The sequence below is a fragment of the Bufo gargarizans genome, chromosome 4 (assembly GCF_014858855.1).
Source record: "Bufo gargarizans isolate SCDJY-AF-19 chromosome 4, ASM1485885v1, whole genome shotgun sequence".
NCBI classification, from domain to species: Eukaryota; Metazoa; Chordata; class Amphibia; order Anura; family Bufonidae; genus Bufo; species Bufo gargarizans.
In genome coordinates, this window is record NC_058083.1 from 36,093,695 (window position 1) to 36,113,190 (window position 19,496).

General features: G+C 44.5%; 1 protein-coding gene across 1 annotated transcript in view; it reads left to right on the forward strand.

Moving 5' to 3' along the window:
* The window catches only part of RHAG (Rh associated glycoprotein), a 73,203-nt gene that overhangs the window by 4,929 nt on the left and 48,778 nt on the right, over nucleotides 1-19,496 (forward strand). The window lies entirely within an intron of this gene.

Sequence of the window (19,496 nt, forward strand, 5' to 3'; positions counted from 1 at the left end):
CAGAGACTGGTGCAGAGACTGCGGTCCCATCTGCACCATCGGAGTTAGGGGTGCTGTCCCCCTGTGGTTGGGGAGAGAAACCGGTTGACTTCTCTCCCTTTAAGGTACACTGCCGCTGGGGAATGAAGACGATGCTCTTCTCTCCCTGCAAAACATACTGCCGCTGGGCAGCAGGACCGACTGTCCCTACTCCCTGAAAATCCGGCTGCCGTTGGGGATCTGGGCCAACTGCCCAGCATCCCTGTAGGGCCAGTGGAGAGACCTCGGTCCCATCTCCACTGTTGTGGGGCTCAATGTCTCCCCCTGGTACGTTAAGCTGCCGCTGGCGAGAGGGGGTAACAAGCTCCTCTTCCATACATGCTTCCAGCCGCTGGGGAGGGCGACCGACTGTCTCCGCTCCCAATACAGTGTCCTGCTGCTGGGGAAAGGAGACTGGGCTATCTATTCCCTGCTGGACCCTCTGCCGCTGGGGTGGGAGGACAAAGCTCTCCCAATAAAACTCCCTGCTGCTGGGGGACAGGACCGACTGTCTCTGCCCCCTGTAACTCAGCCTGCTGCTGGGGAATGGAGTGATTAAATGATTCCACGCTGGGGAATGGAGACTGGGCTCCCAATTCCCAATAAATCACATTGACACTGGTGGGACAGGACCGACTGTCTCTGCCCCCTGTAACTCAGACTGCCACTGGGGAATGGAGACTGGGCTCCCAATTCCCTGCAGGACCGGTGGAGAGACCTCAGTCCCATCTCCACCGGCCCCCTGGGATTCTTCCCAGTAAACCTTCACAATATCTTCCAAGCTAAAGGGGTCTGGCTCTGGGTCTGTCACTCTGCTCTCCTGCTGAGCCTTCTCACTGGAGTGGAACAGCTGCTGGTAGCCCTGTTCCAGCTCCATCTCCCGGGTCACCAGGTGGACCAGGGCCTGCTCAATCTCATGAGTGTCGTCCCAGTCATACCTGCTCTCCCTCCATTCCAAGAGATCACGGAACCGGGCTTGTGTAGGGCTCCCAAACTCCAGCTCTGAAAAATACCGCTTGTGCTCGAGCGCGATGCTCGAGTCTCCTCCCTGCACATTTGTTGGCTGCTACCCAGCCAATAAACATGCAGGTGAGTACTGCCACTCACTGTAATGTCGTAGTCATGTTGGTTACTGGCATTACAGTGATTACAGTAATTAGCTGGCCAGAACGCGTCATCGAGTGAAAAGCACCCGATGACACGTGGTTCGGCTCAGTCTTAGGGAGAGCTGTGCTGTAGAAGGGACATATAGTGTAGGGAATTGAATTACATTTTTTTGTTAGGCAGGGTGTTAGAGAACCAAATGTCCTTTTAAGCACTATAGTTGTATCTGGCAGCAATCTATATTTTTAGCGCAACCTGCGTTAAATAGCTTGAAATTGTTTGGCCGCTGCAGACAGCGACACTATCTGCACTACATCTCCTGTGTAACATTTGCGCAGCCTAAAAATATCTGTGACATCCAGTGTACTATTTCCGTAGACGATGTCCGCTGTGGACAGTTATATTACCTGCGCTATATCTCCTGTATAACATTTGTGCATACTAAAAATATCTGTGACATCCAGTGTACTTTGGTTACAGCAGAGCCATTACCTGTGGTACCTCTCCTGTATAATGTTTCCGCATTCCAAATATCAGTGACATTGACTGTAATTTTTTCTTAGCCGCTGGTGACAGCTGAGACATTACCTGCGCTACATCTCCTGTATAAGGCCCCCTTCACACGGGCATTGCGGGTGAGGGCCGGATGCGATGCAGGTGCGTTCAGGGAAAATTGTGTGTGTAAGCACACAATTTCAGTCAGTTTTAACTGCGATTGTGTTCCGTTGTTGAGTTTTTTTCTGCTCGAGTGCAATGCGTTTTGCAAGCGCGTGAGAAAAAACTGAATGTGGTACTTAGACCCCAACCTGGACTTCTTTTTAATGAAGTTCGGGTTTGCGTTTGGTGTTCTGTAGATTTTATTATTTTCCACGATAACATGGTTATAATGGAAAATAATAGCATTCTTTAACCACTTCAGCCCCGCTAGGTGAAACCCCCTTCATGACCAGAGCACTTTTTACACTTCGGCACTACACTCCTTTCACCGTTTATCGCTCGGTCATGCAACTTACCACCCAAATGAATTTTACCTCCTTTTCTTCTCACTAATGGAGCTTTCATTTGGTGGTATTTTATTGCTGCTGACATTTTTACTTTTTTTGTTATTAATCAAAATGAAACGATTTTTTAGCAAAAAAATGACATTTTTCACTTTCAGCTGTAAAATTTTGCAAAAAAAACGACATCCATATATAAATTTTTCACCAAATTTATTGTTCTACATGTCTTTGATAAAAAAAAAATGTTTGGGCAAAAAAAAATGGTTTGGGTAAAAGTTATAGCATTTACAAACTATGGTACAAAAATGTGAATTTCCGCTTTTTGAAACAGCTCTGACTTTCTGAGCACCTGTCATGATTCCTGAGGTTCTACAATGCCCAAACAGTAGAAAACCCCCACAAATGACCCCATTTCGGAAAGTAGACACCCTAAGGTATTCGCTGATGGGCATAGTGAGTTCATAGAACTTTTTATTTTTTGTCACAAGTTAGCGGAAAATGATGATGATTTTATTTTTTTTATTTTTTCTTACAAAGTCTCATATTCCACTAACTTGCGACAAAAAATAAAAAATTCTAAAAACTTGCCATGCCCCTCACGGAATACCTTGGGTTGTCTTCTTTCCAAAATGGGGTCACTTGTGGGGTAGTTATACTGCCCTGGCAATTTAGGGGCCCAAATGTGTGAGAAGAACTTTGCAATCAAAATGTGTAAAAAATGACCGGTGAAATCCAAAAGGTGCACTTTGGAATATGTGCCCCTTTGCCCACCTTGGCAGCAAAAAAGTGTGACACATCTGGTATCGCCGTACTCAGGAGAAGTTGGGGAATGTGTTTTGGGGTGTCATTTTACATATACCCATGCTGGGTGAGAAAAATATCTTGGTCAAATGCCAACTTTGTATAAAAAAATGGGAAAAGTTGTCTTTTGCCAAGATATTTCTCTCACCCAGCATGGGTATATGTAAAATGACACCCCAAAACACATTCCCCAACTTCTCCTGAGTACGGCGATACCAGATGTGTCACACTTTTTTGCTGCCAAGGTGGGCAAAGGGGCACATATTCCAAAGTGCACCTTTCGGATTTTGCAGGGCATTTTTTACACATTTTGATTGAAAAGTTCTTCTCACACATTTGGGCCCCTAAATTGCCAGGGCAGTATAACTACCCCACAAGTGACCCCATTTTGGAAAGAAGACAACCCAAGGTATTCCGTGAGGGGCATGGCAAGTTTTTAGAATTTTTTATTTTTTGTCGCAAGTTAGTGGAATATGAGACTTTGTAAGGAAAAAAGAAAAAAAAAGAAAAATCATAATTTTCCGCTAACTTGTGACAAAAAATAAAAAATTCTAGGAACTCGCCATGCCCCTCACGGAATACCTTGGGGTGTCTTCTTTCCAAAATGGGGTCACTTGTGGCGTAGTTATACTGCCCTGGCAATTTAGGGGCCCAAATGTGTGAGAAGAACTTTTCAATCAAAATGTGTAAAAAATGCCCTGCAAAATCCGAAAGGTGCACTTTGGAATATGTGCCCCTTTGCCCACCTTGGCATCAAAAAAGTGTCACACATCTGGTATCGCCGTACTCAGGAGAAGTTGGGGAATGTGTTTTGGGGTGTCATTTTACATATACCCATGCTGGGTGAGAGAAATATCTTGGCAAAAGACAACTTTTCCCATTTTTTTATACAAAGTTGGCATTTGACCAAGATATTTTTCTCACCCAGCATGGGTATATGTAAAATGACACCCCAAAACACATTCCCCAACTTCTCCTGAGTACGGCGATACCAGATGTGTCACATTTTTTTGCTGCCAAGGTGGGCAAAGGGGCACATATTCCAAAGTGCACCTTTCGGATTTTGCAGGGCATTTTTTACACATTTTGATTGAAAAGTTCTTCTCACACATTTGGGCCCCTAAATTGCCAGGGCAGTATAACTACGCCACAAGTGACCCCATTTTGGAAAGAAGACACCCCAAGGTATTCCGTGAGGGGCATGGCGAGTTCCTAGAATTTTTTATTTTTTGTCGCAAGTTAGTGGAATATGAGACTTTGTAAGGAAAAAAGAAAAAAAAAGAAAAATCATAATTTTCCGCTAACTTGTGACAAAAAATAAAAAATTCTAGGAACTCGCCGTGCCCCTCACGGAATACCTTGGGGTGTCTTCTTTCCAAAATGGGGTCACTTGTGGCGTATTTATACTGCCCTGGCAATTTAGGGGCCCAAATGTGTAAGAAGTACCTTGCAATCAAAATGTGTAAAAAATGGCCCGCGAAATCCGAAAGGTGCACTTTGGAATATGTGCCCCTTTGCCCACCTTGGCTGCAAAAAAGTGTCACACATCTGGTATCGCCGTACTCAGGAGAAGTTGGACAATGTGTTTTGGGGTGTCATTTTACATATACCCATGCTGGGTGAGAGAAATATCTTGGCAAAAGACAACTTTTCCCATTTTTTTATACAAAGTTGGCATTTGACCAAGATATTTTTCTCACCCAGCATGGGTATATGTAAAATGACACCCCAAAACACATTCCCTAACTTCTCCTGAGTACGGCTATACCACATGTGTGACACTTTTTTGCAGTCTAGATGCGCAAAGGGGCCCAAATTCCTTTTAGGAGGGCATTTTTAGACATTTGGATCCCAGACTTCTTCTCACACTTTCGGGCCCCTAAAAAGCCAGGGCAGTATAAATACCCCACATGTGACCCCACTTTGGAAAAAAGACACCCCAAGGTATTCAATGAGGGGCATGGCGAGTTCCTAGAATTTATTTATTTTTTTGCATAAGTTAGCGGATATTGATTTTTTTTTTTTTTTCTCACAAAGTCTCACTTTCCGCTAACTTAGGACAAAAATTTCAATCTTTCATGGACTCAATATGCCCCTCACGGAATACCTTGGGGTGTCTTCTTTCCGAAATGGGGTCACATGTGGGGTATTTATACTGCCCTGGCTTTTTAGGGGCCCTAAAGCGTGAGAAGAAGTCTGGAATATAAATGTCTAAAAATGTTTACGCATTTGGATTCCGTGAGGGGTATGGTGCGTCCATGTGAGATTTTATTTTTTGACACAAGTTAGTGGAATATGAGACTTAGTAAGAAAAAACAAAAACAAAAACAAACAAAAAATTTCCGCTAACTTGTGCCAAAACAAATGTCTGAATGGAGCCTTACCGGGGGGGGGGGGGGGGGGGTGATCAATGACAGGGGGGTGATCAATGACAGGGGGGTGATCACCCATATAGACTCCCTGATCACCCCCCTGTCATTGATCACCCCCCCTGTAAGGCTCCATTCAGACATCCGCATGATTTTTTACGGATCCATGGATACATGGATCGGATCCACAAAACACATGCGGACGTCTGAATGGAGCCTTACAGGGGGGTTATCAATGACAGGGGGTGATCAGGGTAATCAGGGTGATTACCCCCCTGTCACTGATCACCCCCCCTGTAAGGCTCCATTCAGACATCCGCATGATTTTTTACGGATCCATGGATACATGTATCGGATCCACAGAACGCATGCGGACGTCTGAATGGAGCCTTACAGGGGGGTTATCAATGACAGGGGGTGATCAGGGTAATCAGGGTGATCACCCCCCTGTCACTGATCACCCCCCCTGTAAGGCTCCATTCAGACATCCGCATGATTTTTTAACGGATCCATGGATACATGGATCGGATCCACAAAACGCATGCGGACGTCTGAATGGAGCCTTACAGGGGGGTTATCAATGAAAGGGGTGATCAGGGTAATCAGGGTGATCACCCCCCTGTCACTGATCACCCCCCCTGTAAGGCTCCATTCAGACATCCGCATGATTTTTTACGGATCCATGGATACATGGATCGGATCCACAAAACGCATGCGGACGTCTGAATGGAGTCTTACAGGGGGGTTATCAATGACAGGGGGTGATCAGGGTAATCAGGGTGATCACCCCCCTGTCACTGATCACCCCCCCTGTAAGGCTCCATTCAGACATCCGCATGATTTTTTAACGGATCCATGGATACATGGATCGGATCCACAAAACGCATGCGGACGTCTGAATGGAGCCTTACAGGGGGGTTATCAATGACAGGGGTGATCAGGGTAATCAGGGTGATCACCCCCCTGTCACTGATCACCCCCCCTGTAAGGCTCCATTCAGACATCCGCATGATTTTTTACGGATCCATGGATACATGGATCGGATCCACAAAACGCATGCGGACGTCTGAATGGAGCCTTACAGGGGGGTTATCAATGACAGGGGTGATCAGGGTAATCAGGGTGATCACCCCCCTGTCACTGATCACCCCCCCTGTAAGGCTCCATTCAGACATCCGCATGATTTTTTACGGATCCATGGATACATGGATCGGATCCACAAAACGCATGCGGACGTCTGAATGGAGCCTTACAGGGGGGTTATCAATGACAGGGGGTGATCAGGGTAATCAGGGTGATTACCCCCCTGTCACTGATCACCCCCCCTGTAAGGCTCCATTCAGACATCCGCATGATTTTTTACGGATCCATGGATACATGTATCGGATCCACAGAACGCATGCGGACGTCTGAATGGAGCCTTACAGGGGGGTTATCAATGACAGGGGGTGATCAGGGTAATCAGGGTGATCACCCCCCTGTCACTGATCACCCCCCCTGTAAGGCTCCATTCAGACATCCGCATGATTTTTTAACGGATCCATGGATACATGGATCGGATCCACAAAACGCATGCGGACGTCTGAATGGAGCCTTACAGGGGGGTTATCAATGAAAGGGGTGATCAGGGTAATCAGGGTGATCACCCCCCTGTCACTGATCACCCCCCCTGTAAGGCTCCATTCAGACATCCGCATGATTTTTTACGGATCCATGGATACATGGATCGGATCCACAAAACGCATGCGGACGTCTGAATGGAGTCCTTACAGGGGGGTTATCAATGACAGGGGGTGATCAGGGTAATCAGGGTGATCACCCCCCTGTCACTGATCACCCCCCCTGTAAGGCTCCATTCAGACATCCGCATGATTTTTTACGGATCCATGGATACATGGATCGGATCCACAAAACGCATGCGGACGTCTGAATGGAGCCTTACAGGGGGGTTATCAATGACAGGGGTGATCAGGGTAATCAGGGTGATCACCCCCCTGTCACTGATCACCCCCCCTGTAAGGCTCCATTCAGACATCCGCATGATTTTTTACGGATCCATGGATACATGGATCGGATCCACAAAACGCATGCGGACGTCTGAATGGAGCCTTACAGGGGGGTTATCAATGACAGGGGTGATCAGGGTAATCAGGGTGATCACCCCCCTGTCACTGATCACCCCCCCTGTAAGGCTCCATTCAGACATCCGCATGATTTTTTACGGATCCATGGATACATGGATCGGATCCACAAAACGCATGCGGACGTCTGAATGGAGCCTTACAGGGGGGTTATCAATGACAGGGGGTGATCAGGGTAATCAGGGTGATCACCCCCCTGTCACTGATCAACCCCCCTGTAAGGCTCCATTCAGACATCCGCATGATTTTTTACGGATCCATGGATACATGGATCGGATCCACAAAACGCATGCGGACGTCTGAATGGAGCCTTACAGGGGGGTGATCAATGACAGGGGGTGATCAGGGTAATCAGGGTGATCACCCCCCTGTCACTGATCACCCCCCCTGTAAGGCTCCATTCAGACATCCGCATGATTTTTTACGGATCCATGGATACATGGATCGGATCCACAAAACGCATGCGGACGTCTGAATGGAGCCTTACAGGGGGGTTATCAATGACAGGGGGTGATCAGGGTAATCAGGGTGATCACCCCCCTGTCACTGATCACCCCCCCTGTAAGGCTCCATTCAGACATCCGCATGATTTTTTACGGATCCATGGATACATGTATCGGATCCACAGAACGCATGCGGACGTCTGAATGGAGCCTTACAGGGGGGTTATCAATGACAGGGGGTGATCAGGGTAATCAGGGTGATCACCCCCCTGTCACTGATCACCCCCCCTGTAAGGCTCCATTCAGACATCCGCATGATTTTTTACGGATCCATGGATACATGGATCGGATCCACAAAACGCATGCGGACGTCTGAATGGAGCCTTACAGGGGGGTTATCAATGACAGGGGGGTGATCAGGGAGTGTATATGGGTGATCACCCGCCTGTCATTGATCACCCCCTGTAAGGCTCCATTCAGACGTCCGCATGTGTTTTGCGGATCCGATCCATTTATCCATCGATCCGTAAAAATCATGCGGACGTCTGAATGGAGCCTTACAGGGGAGTGATCAATGACAGGGGGGTGATCAATGACAGGGGGTGATCAGGGAGTGTATATGGGTGATCACCCGCCTGTCATTGATCACCCCCCTGTAAGGCTCCATTCAGACGTCCGTATGCTTTTTGCGGATCCGATCCATGTATCCGTGGATCCGTAAAAATCATACGGACGTCTGAACGGAGCCTGACAGGGGGGTGATCAATGACAGGGCGATGATCAATGACAGGGGGGTGATCAGGGAGTTTATATGGGGTGATCATGGGTGATCAGGGGTTTATAAGGGGTTAATAAGTGACGGGGGGGGTGTAGTGTAGTGTAGTGTAGTGTGGTGTTTGGTGCGACTGTACTGACCTACCTGAGTCCTCTGGTGGTCGATCCTAACAAAAGGGACCACCAGAGGACCAGGTAGGAGGTATATTAGACGCTGTTATGAAAACAGCGTCTAATATACCTGTTAGGGGTTAAAAAATTCGGATCTCCAGCCTGCCAGCGAACGATCGCCGCTGGCATGCTGGAGATCCACTCGCTTACCTTCCGTTCCTGTGAGCGCGCGCGCCTGTGTGCGCGCGTTCACAGGAAATCTCGCGTCTCGCGAGATGACGCATATATGCGTGACTGTGCGCCAGCCTGCCACCTCCGGAATGCACATGTGCGTTAGGCGGTCCGGAGGTGGTTAATACAGAATGCTAAGTATAATGTCAATTGAAGGTTAAGAAATAATAAAAACATAACTCACTTCATCCACTTGATCGCACAGACGGGATCCTCTTTTTTGTTCTTCTTGAAGGACCTTCAAATGGACCTTCGCTGACGTCATCGCGCTCAGCACGTGGTGAGCGTGGTGACATCAGCACAGGCCCTGCTGAATGAAGATAGAAGGTCCTTCTATCGTCATTCAGCAGGGCCTGTGCTGATGTCACCACGCTCACCACGTGCTGAGAAAAATCGTGCATGTTTGGTACTCAAACCCAAACTTCTTCACAGAAGTTCGGGCTTGGGATCGATGTTCTGTAGATTGTATTATTTTCCCTTATAACATGGTTATAAGAGAAATAATAGCATTCTGAATACAGAATGCATAGTAAGATAGCGCTGGAGGGGTTAAAAAATAAAAATAAAAATTTAAGTCACCTTAGTCCACTTGCTCGCATAGCCAGCATCTCCTTCTGTCCTCATCTTAGCTTTGTGTATTAACAGGACCTGTGGTGACGTCACTCCGGTCATCACATGATCCATCACCATGGTAAAAGATCATGTGATGACTGTGACGTCACCAAAGGTCCTTGTTGCTACACAGAGCTAAGATCAAGACAGAAGGAGAAGCCGGGCTATGCGAGCAAGTGGACTAAGGTGAGTTAAATTATTATTATTTTTTAACCCCCTCCAGCGCTATTGTACTATGCATTCTGTATTAAGAATGCTATTATTTCCCCTTATAACCATGTTATAAGGGAAAATAATAAAGATCGGGTCCCCATCCTGATCGTCTCCTAGCAACCGTGCGTGAAAATCGCACTGCATCCGCACTTGCTTGGGGATGCTTGCGATTTTCACGCAACCCTATTCACTTCTATGCAGAATATAGAACATGCTGCGATTTTCACGCAACACACAAGTGATGCGTGAAAATCACCGCTCATGTGAACAGCCCTATAGAAATGAATGGGTCGGTATTCAGTGCAGGTGCTATGCGTTCAACTCACGCATCGCATCCGCGCGGAATACTCGCCCGTGTGAAAGAGGCCTAAGAGGTATGTGGCGCTGTATTACCCTATATGTTTTGTAGTGCTGTATGTAATGGAAGGAGGAAAGGGGTTAGATTGGTATTTGACATGTAGAGGGGAGGGGTGCATTTTAATTTTCAGTTCAGGCAACAGAACATGGTGCATGATGGGCTCCGATATCTTCCTGACAGGAATATATTGGCAAAAGTCTCAGCTTTTATTATCTGCTTGTATGACTAGCTAGTATAGTCAGTGGCATATCTGTTTGGTGCATTTTTTTCAGTGATTTATATAATTGTATTTTCATCCGCACAATGCTCCAGTCTGTGTAGGATGCTTTTGTGGTGCATGTGGACCGCGCTGGCGTCCTCCTTTGTATGCATTATTTGCTGGGGATAGTCGTTTGCTGCGGTCCACATGCGGTGGGACTGCTCCCCCAATGAGAAACACGCTACAGTGTTTGGGGTTTGAGCAGCTCCCCCATACTTGCCACTGTATTTTTGTGGTCCATATGTGGTGGGACTGCTCGCCCAATGAGAAACACGCTACAGTGTTTGGGGCTTGGGCGGTTCCCCCATATTGGCCACTATAGTTTTGTTTTATATGTATTTAATGTGTGCATTCTTTTGCACCTGGAGACCTCCATCACATGGTCTGATATGGGTGTGGCTCACAGTCTTGCTTTGTTCACATTGCATTAGTTGTCCTGCTATGCGGTTGTGTGGAAGCTTGGCTGTGAGCTGGATTTCATCACCTTCAGACCGTGTTCACACCATAGTTAATGCACCAGAGTTAGCGCAGTGGTAGGACCCCTTGCCATGCTAAGTAACCGTGACGTGGTGCATGATGGGCTCCGATATCTTCCTGACAGGAATATGTTGGCAAAAGTCTCAGATTTTAATATCTGCTTGTATGACTAGCTAGTATAGTCAGTGACATCTGTTTGGTGCATTTTTTTCAGAGGCCTAAGAGGTATGTGGCGCTGTATTACCCTATATGTTTTGTAGTGCTGTATGTAATGGAAGGAGGAAAGAGGTTAGATTGGGTATTTGACATGTAGAGGGGAGGGGTGCATTTAAATTTTCACTTCAGGCAACAGAACGGCTAGGTTTACCCCCGTTCCCTGCTGCAAAACCCATGGGAGTCAGTAAAGCCTTCCTGCAGGAGGACCTAACTTTTATGTATTGCAATTCATTTTTCCCAGAACATTTCAGTGTATCTTTTGTATGTCACATTGGACACAGCACAATGTTCATTTGAGATGTTTTTTCCCATCTACAGAAGTCCTTGATTAATAAAACAATTAAGGCACAAGTTCATCGGGTTCTTATCATGAATAGGTGGAGAATGGAGAATAAATTAAGCGGCTTTTCCTTACATATTATTTTGCTTTCCTTTCTGGCACCAGAACGATGGAAACTCCTTGAGCGACACCATGACTTCTTTTGTATGGAGGTTTTTCTTATGAACTTTAATCAAGAAGACTGTGACTTATGACATTCTTGCGTGTGTTCCATAGACCATGTAATTGCACGTGTCCTATCCTCTACACAAACAAGTTATAGATGGAAGTATCTAGGATAGCTACATTTTATTTCTTTCTGGAGACAGCATCCCACCTTTAAAGAGAAGGATAGTTTTTTTTACATTTACAACTTTGCACGTGTTTTATAGGTTTGATAATATTTATGTAGAACGCAGTTTAATGCTTCCCATATTGGAGCCTGTTGCAGCTCTTTAGCAATGAGGTGGCTGCTGGTCAAAAAACGTAGTTATGCTGCGTAAAGGGATTGTATATGGTTCTAGAAACCTGTCCAAACCCACTAAGACCACTAACTTTTCTTTTTATGACAGTACATTTAGTTCTGTTTTGCCCTCAACAAAACGCAGATCTGAAAAATACGGGTGATATCCATGTTTGTCTGTGTTGCATCTGTTTTGTTATTTTTGAGGCCCCATTAACTTCAATAGGTTTGTGAATGATCTGTGTGCTTTCTGCTTCCACATGTCCGCTCTGTAAAGGAACATGTCCTATATCCTAAGTCTGTAGGTGCACTAGATGTGTCATTCAGTATTAGCCACTGTAATAAATCTGGAGCAATTTGAGCCTGTCTATGTTTATGCAGTCTTACTTTTAGAGATTATTGGTAAATGTGAGACACTGAATGAGTTAAATCCTGTATTATACTCCAGAGCTGCACTCACTATTCTGTTGGTGCAGTCACTGTGTACATGCTTTACATTACTTATCCTGTACTGATCCTGAGTCACATCCTGTATTATACCTCAGAGCTGCACTCACTGCTCTGCTGGTGGAGTCACTGTGTACATGCATTACATTACTTATCCCGTACTGATGCTGAGTTAGATCCTGTGTTATACTCCAGAGCTGCACTCACTATTCTGCTAGTGGAGTCACTGTGTACATTACATTGCTTATCCTGTACTGATCCTGAGTTACAGCCTGTATTATACTTCAGAGCTGCACTCACTATTCTGCTGGTGGAGTCACAGTGTACATATATTACTTATCTTGTACTGATCCTGAGTTACATCCTGTATTATACTCCAGAGCTGCAATCACTATTCTGCTGGTGGAGTCACTGTGTACATACATTACTTATCCTGTACTGATCCTGCGTTACATCCTGTATTATACCCCAGAGCTGCAATCACTATTCTGCTGGTGGAGTAACTGTGTACATACATTACATTACTTATCCTGTACTGATGCTGAGTTACATCCTGTGTTATACTCCAGAGCTGCACTCACTATTCTGCTGTTGGAGTCACTGTGTACATACATTACATTACTTATCCTGCACTGATCCTGAGTTACATCCTGTATTATACTCCAGAGCTGCACTCACTATTCTGCTGGTGGAGTCACTGTGTACATACATTACATTACTTATCCTGTACTGATCCTGAGTTACATCCTGTGTTATACTCCAGAGCTGCACTCACTATTCTGCTGGTGCAGTCACTGTGTACATACATTACATTACTTATCCTGTACTGATCCTGAGTTACATCCTGTGTTATACTCCAGAGCTGCACTCACTGTTCTGCTGGTGGAGTCATTGTGTACATACATTACATTACTTATCTTGTACTGATGCTGAGTTACATCCTGTGTTATACTCCAGAGCTGCACTCACTATTCTGCTGGTGCAGTCACTGTGTACATACATTACATTACTTATCCTGTACTGATCCTGAGTTACATCCTGTATTATAACCCAGAGCTGCAATCACTATTCTGCTGGTGGAGGAACCGTGTACATACATTACATTACTTATCCTGTACTGATGCTGAGTTACATCCTGTGTTATACTCCAGAGCTGCACTTATTGTTCTGCTGGTGGAGTCACTGTGTACATACATTACATTACTTATCCTGTACTGATCCTGAGTTACATCCTGCAGTCATTACGTGTAACCTTCTAGGCTGGAGACCTGTAATATTAAAGAGAGTTGTCCAAACCGACCCCCACTTTACTTCTTCCGTTAGGAGCTGGCCCAGTGCTGCCAGCCTCTGGATCTGCTTCTGGAGGAGGTAGAAGTCCACCTCCCCGGTGTTTGGCACCCGGTGGTAGCAAGACATTTTAAATGCACATAAAAACACTTATCCTGATCCTGTATAAACAGAGTTATCAGTGATCCGCCTGATACATGGTGGGAGGATGTGCTCGGCTCATGCAGTGATAACGTGTCATTCCCCTGTAATTAGATAAGTCACTTAAAGGAGTTATCTGGTTTTTGAGAAATTAGCTTAAAATAGCTTTAAAAAAGCCGAAGGCTACATTCACATGGCAATGAAACAAAAACGAACACACTGTCAGAGTTAATGGCCATTTTTTACTGGGTTTTTAAGTTAAACCACAATGTCTACAGTGCCCTCACCATTGCTCCCCAGTGTCAATAATGGCCGCTGTGGTTATAAGTAATGGCTCCCAGCAGTGATGGTCAGTTCGCAGTGTTCGCCAGCGAACACATGCGGGCTGCCATCCTTGGTAAGGTAGACTCACCCGTCCGGCGATGCACAGGTAAGCGGGAGCAGGCAGTTCCAAGAACAGCCCGATGAAGGCCCCCGGCGGCTGTTCTCGGAACTGCCTGCTCCCGGTGACTGCATTTGATTTCCGACCGGCTCCCGGCACAGGTAAAGGGCTTACCTGTGCATCGCCGGATGGGTGAGTCTACCTTACTAAGGATGGCAGCCCGCATGTGTTCGCTGGCGAACACTGCGAACTGACCATCACTGGCTCCCAGTAGTGTCCCCATGTATATATGAGGGCTTTAGATACGGGGGCACAACCAGAGGATTTATGTATATGTTGCGCCCCAATATATAATTCCTTCACCTTCTCCCCCATCCCTACTTCTCGAACACTCACTACTCACTGGATGCAGCAGGACCTAGCGTCGTGATGTCATAACACTGGGAATATCAGGTCCTGCTGCACATTTAAGTGGATGAGATTAGTATTTTTTTTTTACTTGCCCTTGTAGTTCTTTTCAATGGCCAATAGACACCTGTCTACACGGCCCTTTAAAACCAGTCTTATTGATTGCATGACCATGACAAAGACCAAAAATAGGACATATCCTATTTTTTGACAGTTGCAATTCACTGGCCATGTGAATAGCCCCATAGACTTTAATTGGTTCGGAAAACAGCTGTGCAGAGACGGACTGACCATAGACCTTTCAGGGGGCCGCCCAAGCCCTCTTACGGTTGCCGATCTGATGCTCTGAGCCTTAATCAATGCTAGAAACATTAGGCACTTATTCGCTTGGCGGCCGGCTGTGGGTCCCTTCCTGAATCTAACTGTATCGCCATCCTCAGGGCAGTGTTACAGTGGAATGCTGCCAGCTTACGTGAGCTCCCACGGTCCCGGTCGCCAGAGAGGCCGGCACTTTTTCTTATAGTGTGAAAGCACGAGCACCCATGCTGGATTACAGGGTGGTTGTAACCATGGAAACAAGCTTTGTATAATGTGATGGTAAAATGAATCCAGCCAGCAAAGAAGGCAATATGGATAATAACAATACATTAGTAAGTGCCTTGTATTAACTTTCTCTACAAGATAAATGGATGCGGACAGCACACATATACAGATGTAGTAGAGTTAACACACATGCTTTATGAGACGTGTTATCTAAACTAAATGCGTTAAGCAAACACCTTTAATTGCTTTTCAGTGGCTTTTGTTTCAAGGTAACGCAATGAGTTAAGAAATTTGAGTTAAGAGTGTGCGTGTTACCCCTGCTACATCTGTAAAATTTGTGTGCTGTCGACATATTTTTTTGCGGCCCCATAGAAATGAATGGGTCCGTATTTGATCCGTAAAAAATGCAAGCTAAAAACACGTTTGTGTGCATGAGGCTTAAGTGTGTATACACACTGATAGGTGACCGGGGGCAGTCTTAAAGGGGATGTCTCACTTCCGCAAGTGGCATTTATCATGTAGACACAGTTAGTACAAGGCAATTACTAATGTATTGTTATTCTCCATATTGCCTCCTTTGCTGGCTGGATTCATTTTTCCATCGCATTATATACTGCTTGTTTATATAGTTACAACCACCCTGTAATCCATCAGTGGTGGTCATGCTTGCTTCCATGGGAGCACACATAAGCTGGTGCTTTTTCCATTGTATTCAAGGAGAAAAAAAAAAGTTTTTTTTAGGGGGAGTTCCAGCTCACCCCGTCCTATGGAGTCCCCATGTCTGTGCGCGGACACTGTGTCAGTTACATGTGTGTTAGGCCTCTTTCACATGACCGTATGGCTTTTTCAGTGTTTTGCGGTCCATTTTTCATGGATCCGTTGTTCCGTTTTGTTTCTGCTGTGTTTCAGTTTTTCCGTTCCGTTTTTCCATATGGCATATACAGTATACAGTATTTACATAGAAAAAATTGGGCTGGGCATAACATTTTTAATAGATGGTTCTGCAAAAACGGAATGGATACGGATGCATTTCCTTATATGTTTTGTTTCTTTTGCGGACCCATTGACTTGAATAGAGCCACGGAACATGATTTGTGGGCAATAATAGGACATGTTCTATCTTTCAACGGAACGGAAAAACAGAAATACGGAAATAGAATGCATATGGAGTACATTCAGTTTTTTTTGTGGAACCGTTGAAATGAATGGTTCATATATGGACCGTATACAGAACGCAAAAAACTTTCGTGTGAAGGATCCCTAAGCCAAAGATAGGTCCAGGACCAGGTCCGGAGAAAAAAGTCAATCTTTTATTGGAACATGATCATATCAATTGCATCCCTCAAAGTGCATAACTCTGTGCATTTCCCACATACACAGCCTCCTTAAAGAGGACCTGTCCCCTCTCCTGACATACCTTTGTTAATAGCTACATGCATTCCTAATGCAATAACAATTCTGGAGGATCTAGTCTTATGTCTCTATGTTGTGCCGTTCCTTTATTATTTCTACTAGAAGTTATGAAGGAATTACTAGCAGTCTGCAGTAAGGGTACAGAGGGGAGGTAACCAGTTGGGGGGGTGTCCCTGCACAGACTGAAAATAGCAGAACTGATTGGCTAGAGTCAGTCTGTGCAGGTACACCCCCCCAACTGGTTACCTCCCCTCGGTACCCTTACTGCAGACTGCTAGCAATTCTTTCACAACTTCTAGTAGAAATAATAAAGGAACGGCACAACATAGAGCCATAAGAATAGATGCTCTGGAATTGTTATCACATGGAGAATGCAGGAAGCTCTTACAAAAGGCATGTCAGGAGTGGTGACAGGTCCTCTTTAATCATGGCCTATAGGTAAAACAAATGATGGTCACCAAGAAGCTTTGGATCCGGATCACTTATGACACAATACTAGTGATGAGCGGCAGGGGTCATATTCAAATTCACGATATTTCACAAATATTTTGTAGAATATTCGTCGAATATTCAAAAATTCACAATTTTTTTACTCGAAAAATCGTCAAGGTAATGATTGTGTAATATGCAAATTTCCGTAATTCAAATTTTTATTGCGAATTTTTCAACTTACTAGTGTTGATCACGAATATTCGAATTTAGAATTTTTATCGCAAATATAGGTACTTCGAAAATTCGTGAATATTTCATATTTAGTTATATATATTCGTAATTCCAAATATTAAATTTTTTTTTCCTTTTTTTTTTATTAGATTTTTTTTTTTTTTATCAGTACACATGATCCCTCCCTGCTTCTAGCTTGTGGGCCAATAAGAAGGCTGCAATATACTTGACTTTAGGAGTAGTAGTGTTTGCAAATTTTGCTCTATATTCGTTTTTTCGAATATTTGCTATATTGCTATATATTCTTGTTTTAGAATATTATGAATATTCGAAAAAACAGTTATAGCAATACAGCGAATTTTCAAAAAAAGTTATATAGAGCAATTTAGCTAATATAGTGCTATAATCTTTTTTTTTATAGTTGTAATTTTTTTCCAATCTGAACTTCAGATGAGAAAACAATTACAACTATTAGACAAAGAAGATTATAGCACTATATTAGCTAAATTGCTCTATATTCGTTTTTTTTTTGAATATTCGCTATATTGCTATAACTTTGTTTTTTCGAATATTCGTAATATTCTAAAACAAGAATATATAGCAATATAGTGAATATTCGAAAAAACGAATATAGAGCAAAATTTGCAAACACTACTACTCCTTATGTCAAGTATATTGCAGCCTTCTTATTGGCCCACAAGCTAGAAGCAGGGAGGGATCATGTGTACTGATAAAAAAAAAAATCAAATAAAAAAAAAAAAAGGGAATTTTTTTTCCCGAATATTCGAAATTACGAATATATATAACTATATTCGAAATATTCGCTATTTTTCGAAGTACCTATATTCGCGATAAAATTTTGAAATTCGAATATTCGTGATCAACACTACACAATACTTGGCTTGGAATGTGGGCTTTGGGCAGCCCTAGACTGCAGCCATGATGGGAACTGTTGGGTAAAGGCAATTTTAATAAAAGCACAGATTAATCCTGTGGATTAAGTCAGATAAAAAATGATGTCATAAAATGCTATGCAGAGATGGAAGAAAATGTGGACAGAGCTTATAGCAGTAGTCAAGAGTCAAGCCTGTAGGGTGTATCATTTTATATATAGTGATATGGAGCATAATCATTTGATATACAGATGAAACTCCAAAAATTTGAATATCGTGCAAAGTTAATTTATTTCAGTAATGCAACTTAAAAGGTGGAACTGATTTGAGATATCACATGAGAGTAGATTAAAGAAATCACGGCACTCACCACTGTGTAGGAGAACTTCAAGGCTTACGGTATCCTGTAGTATGGAGGGTGCCATTTTCTATGGTAACTCTTACATCCAAAAAATCCAGGGAATCACCACCGAAATTGAGAGTAAATCTCATATTCATGTGGTTAGTATTATTCAAGTGATATATGAACTGCCTACACAACTCCTCACTGCCTGACCAGACCAGGAGCACATCGTCCACATAGCGCAGATAGAGGTGAATGTGTCTCAGGAAAGGGTTCCCCAATGAGAAGACATATGTCTCCTCAAATACCGCCAGATACAGGTTCGCGAAAGTGCACGACACTGGTGTGCCCATCGCTGTACCTAGTATCTGGCGGTACCACTGCCGATCAAATTGGAACACGTTATTGGTAAGCACCAAATCCAAAGATTCCTGTATGAATCTAGAGAAAATGGGGCCCTTGTCAGAGCGACTTAATACTATACCGATGGCCTTCAGTCCCAGATCATGGGGGATTCTTGTATGCAAACTCTCCACATCCACGGACACAAGGCGGAATTCCTCCCACCACTCAAAATTTTCGAGGGCGCGGCCCCGGTGTCCTTAAGGTATGTGGGAGTGCCCTTGAGTAAGGGCCTCAACAGCCAATCAATGTACCTAGAGATGGGTTTGGTCGCTGACCCTACCCTGGCGACAAAGGCATGAGGCACGATGGATCATTAAAACTAGCGCCACGGCCTCAATGATAAAAATGATATGGCAGTATATCCATGAAGTTGCTCAGCCTTTATGCAATTTTAAAATTGTTTGCAAAATGTAACTGCTTGTAGTCATATGAGGCTGTTTTGCCCATATACCTTGTTGCGCTCTATGTATGCACATATTGTATTCTTGTCCTTGCTTTGATTTTAATCACATAGTTGCGCACCTGTGGAGCGTCCTCTGGTTACCCCGGTGATGATCGGGTGTTCGCCCACATAAAGTACGGTGGTGCGTGCCTGTGTTAATAGCGGTCCAAGAAAGCGCTAGTCACGTGCAAAACGGCCATCACGCCTACTCACACTGAA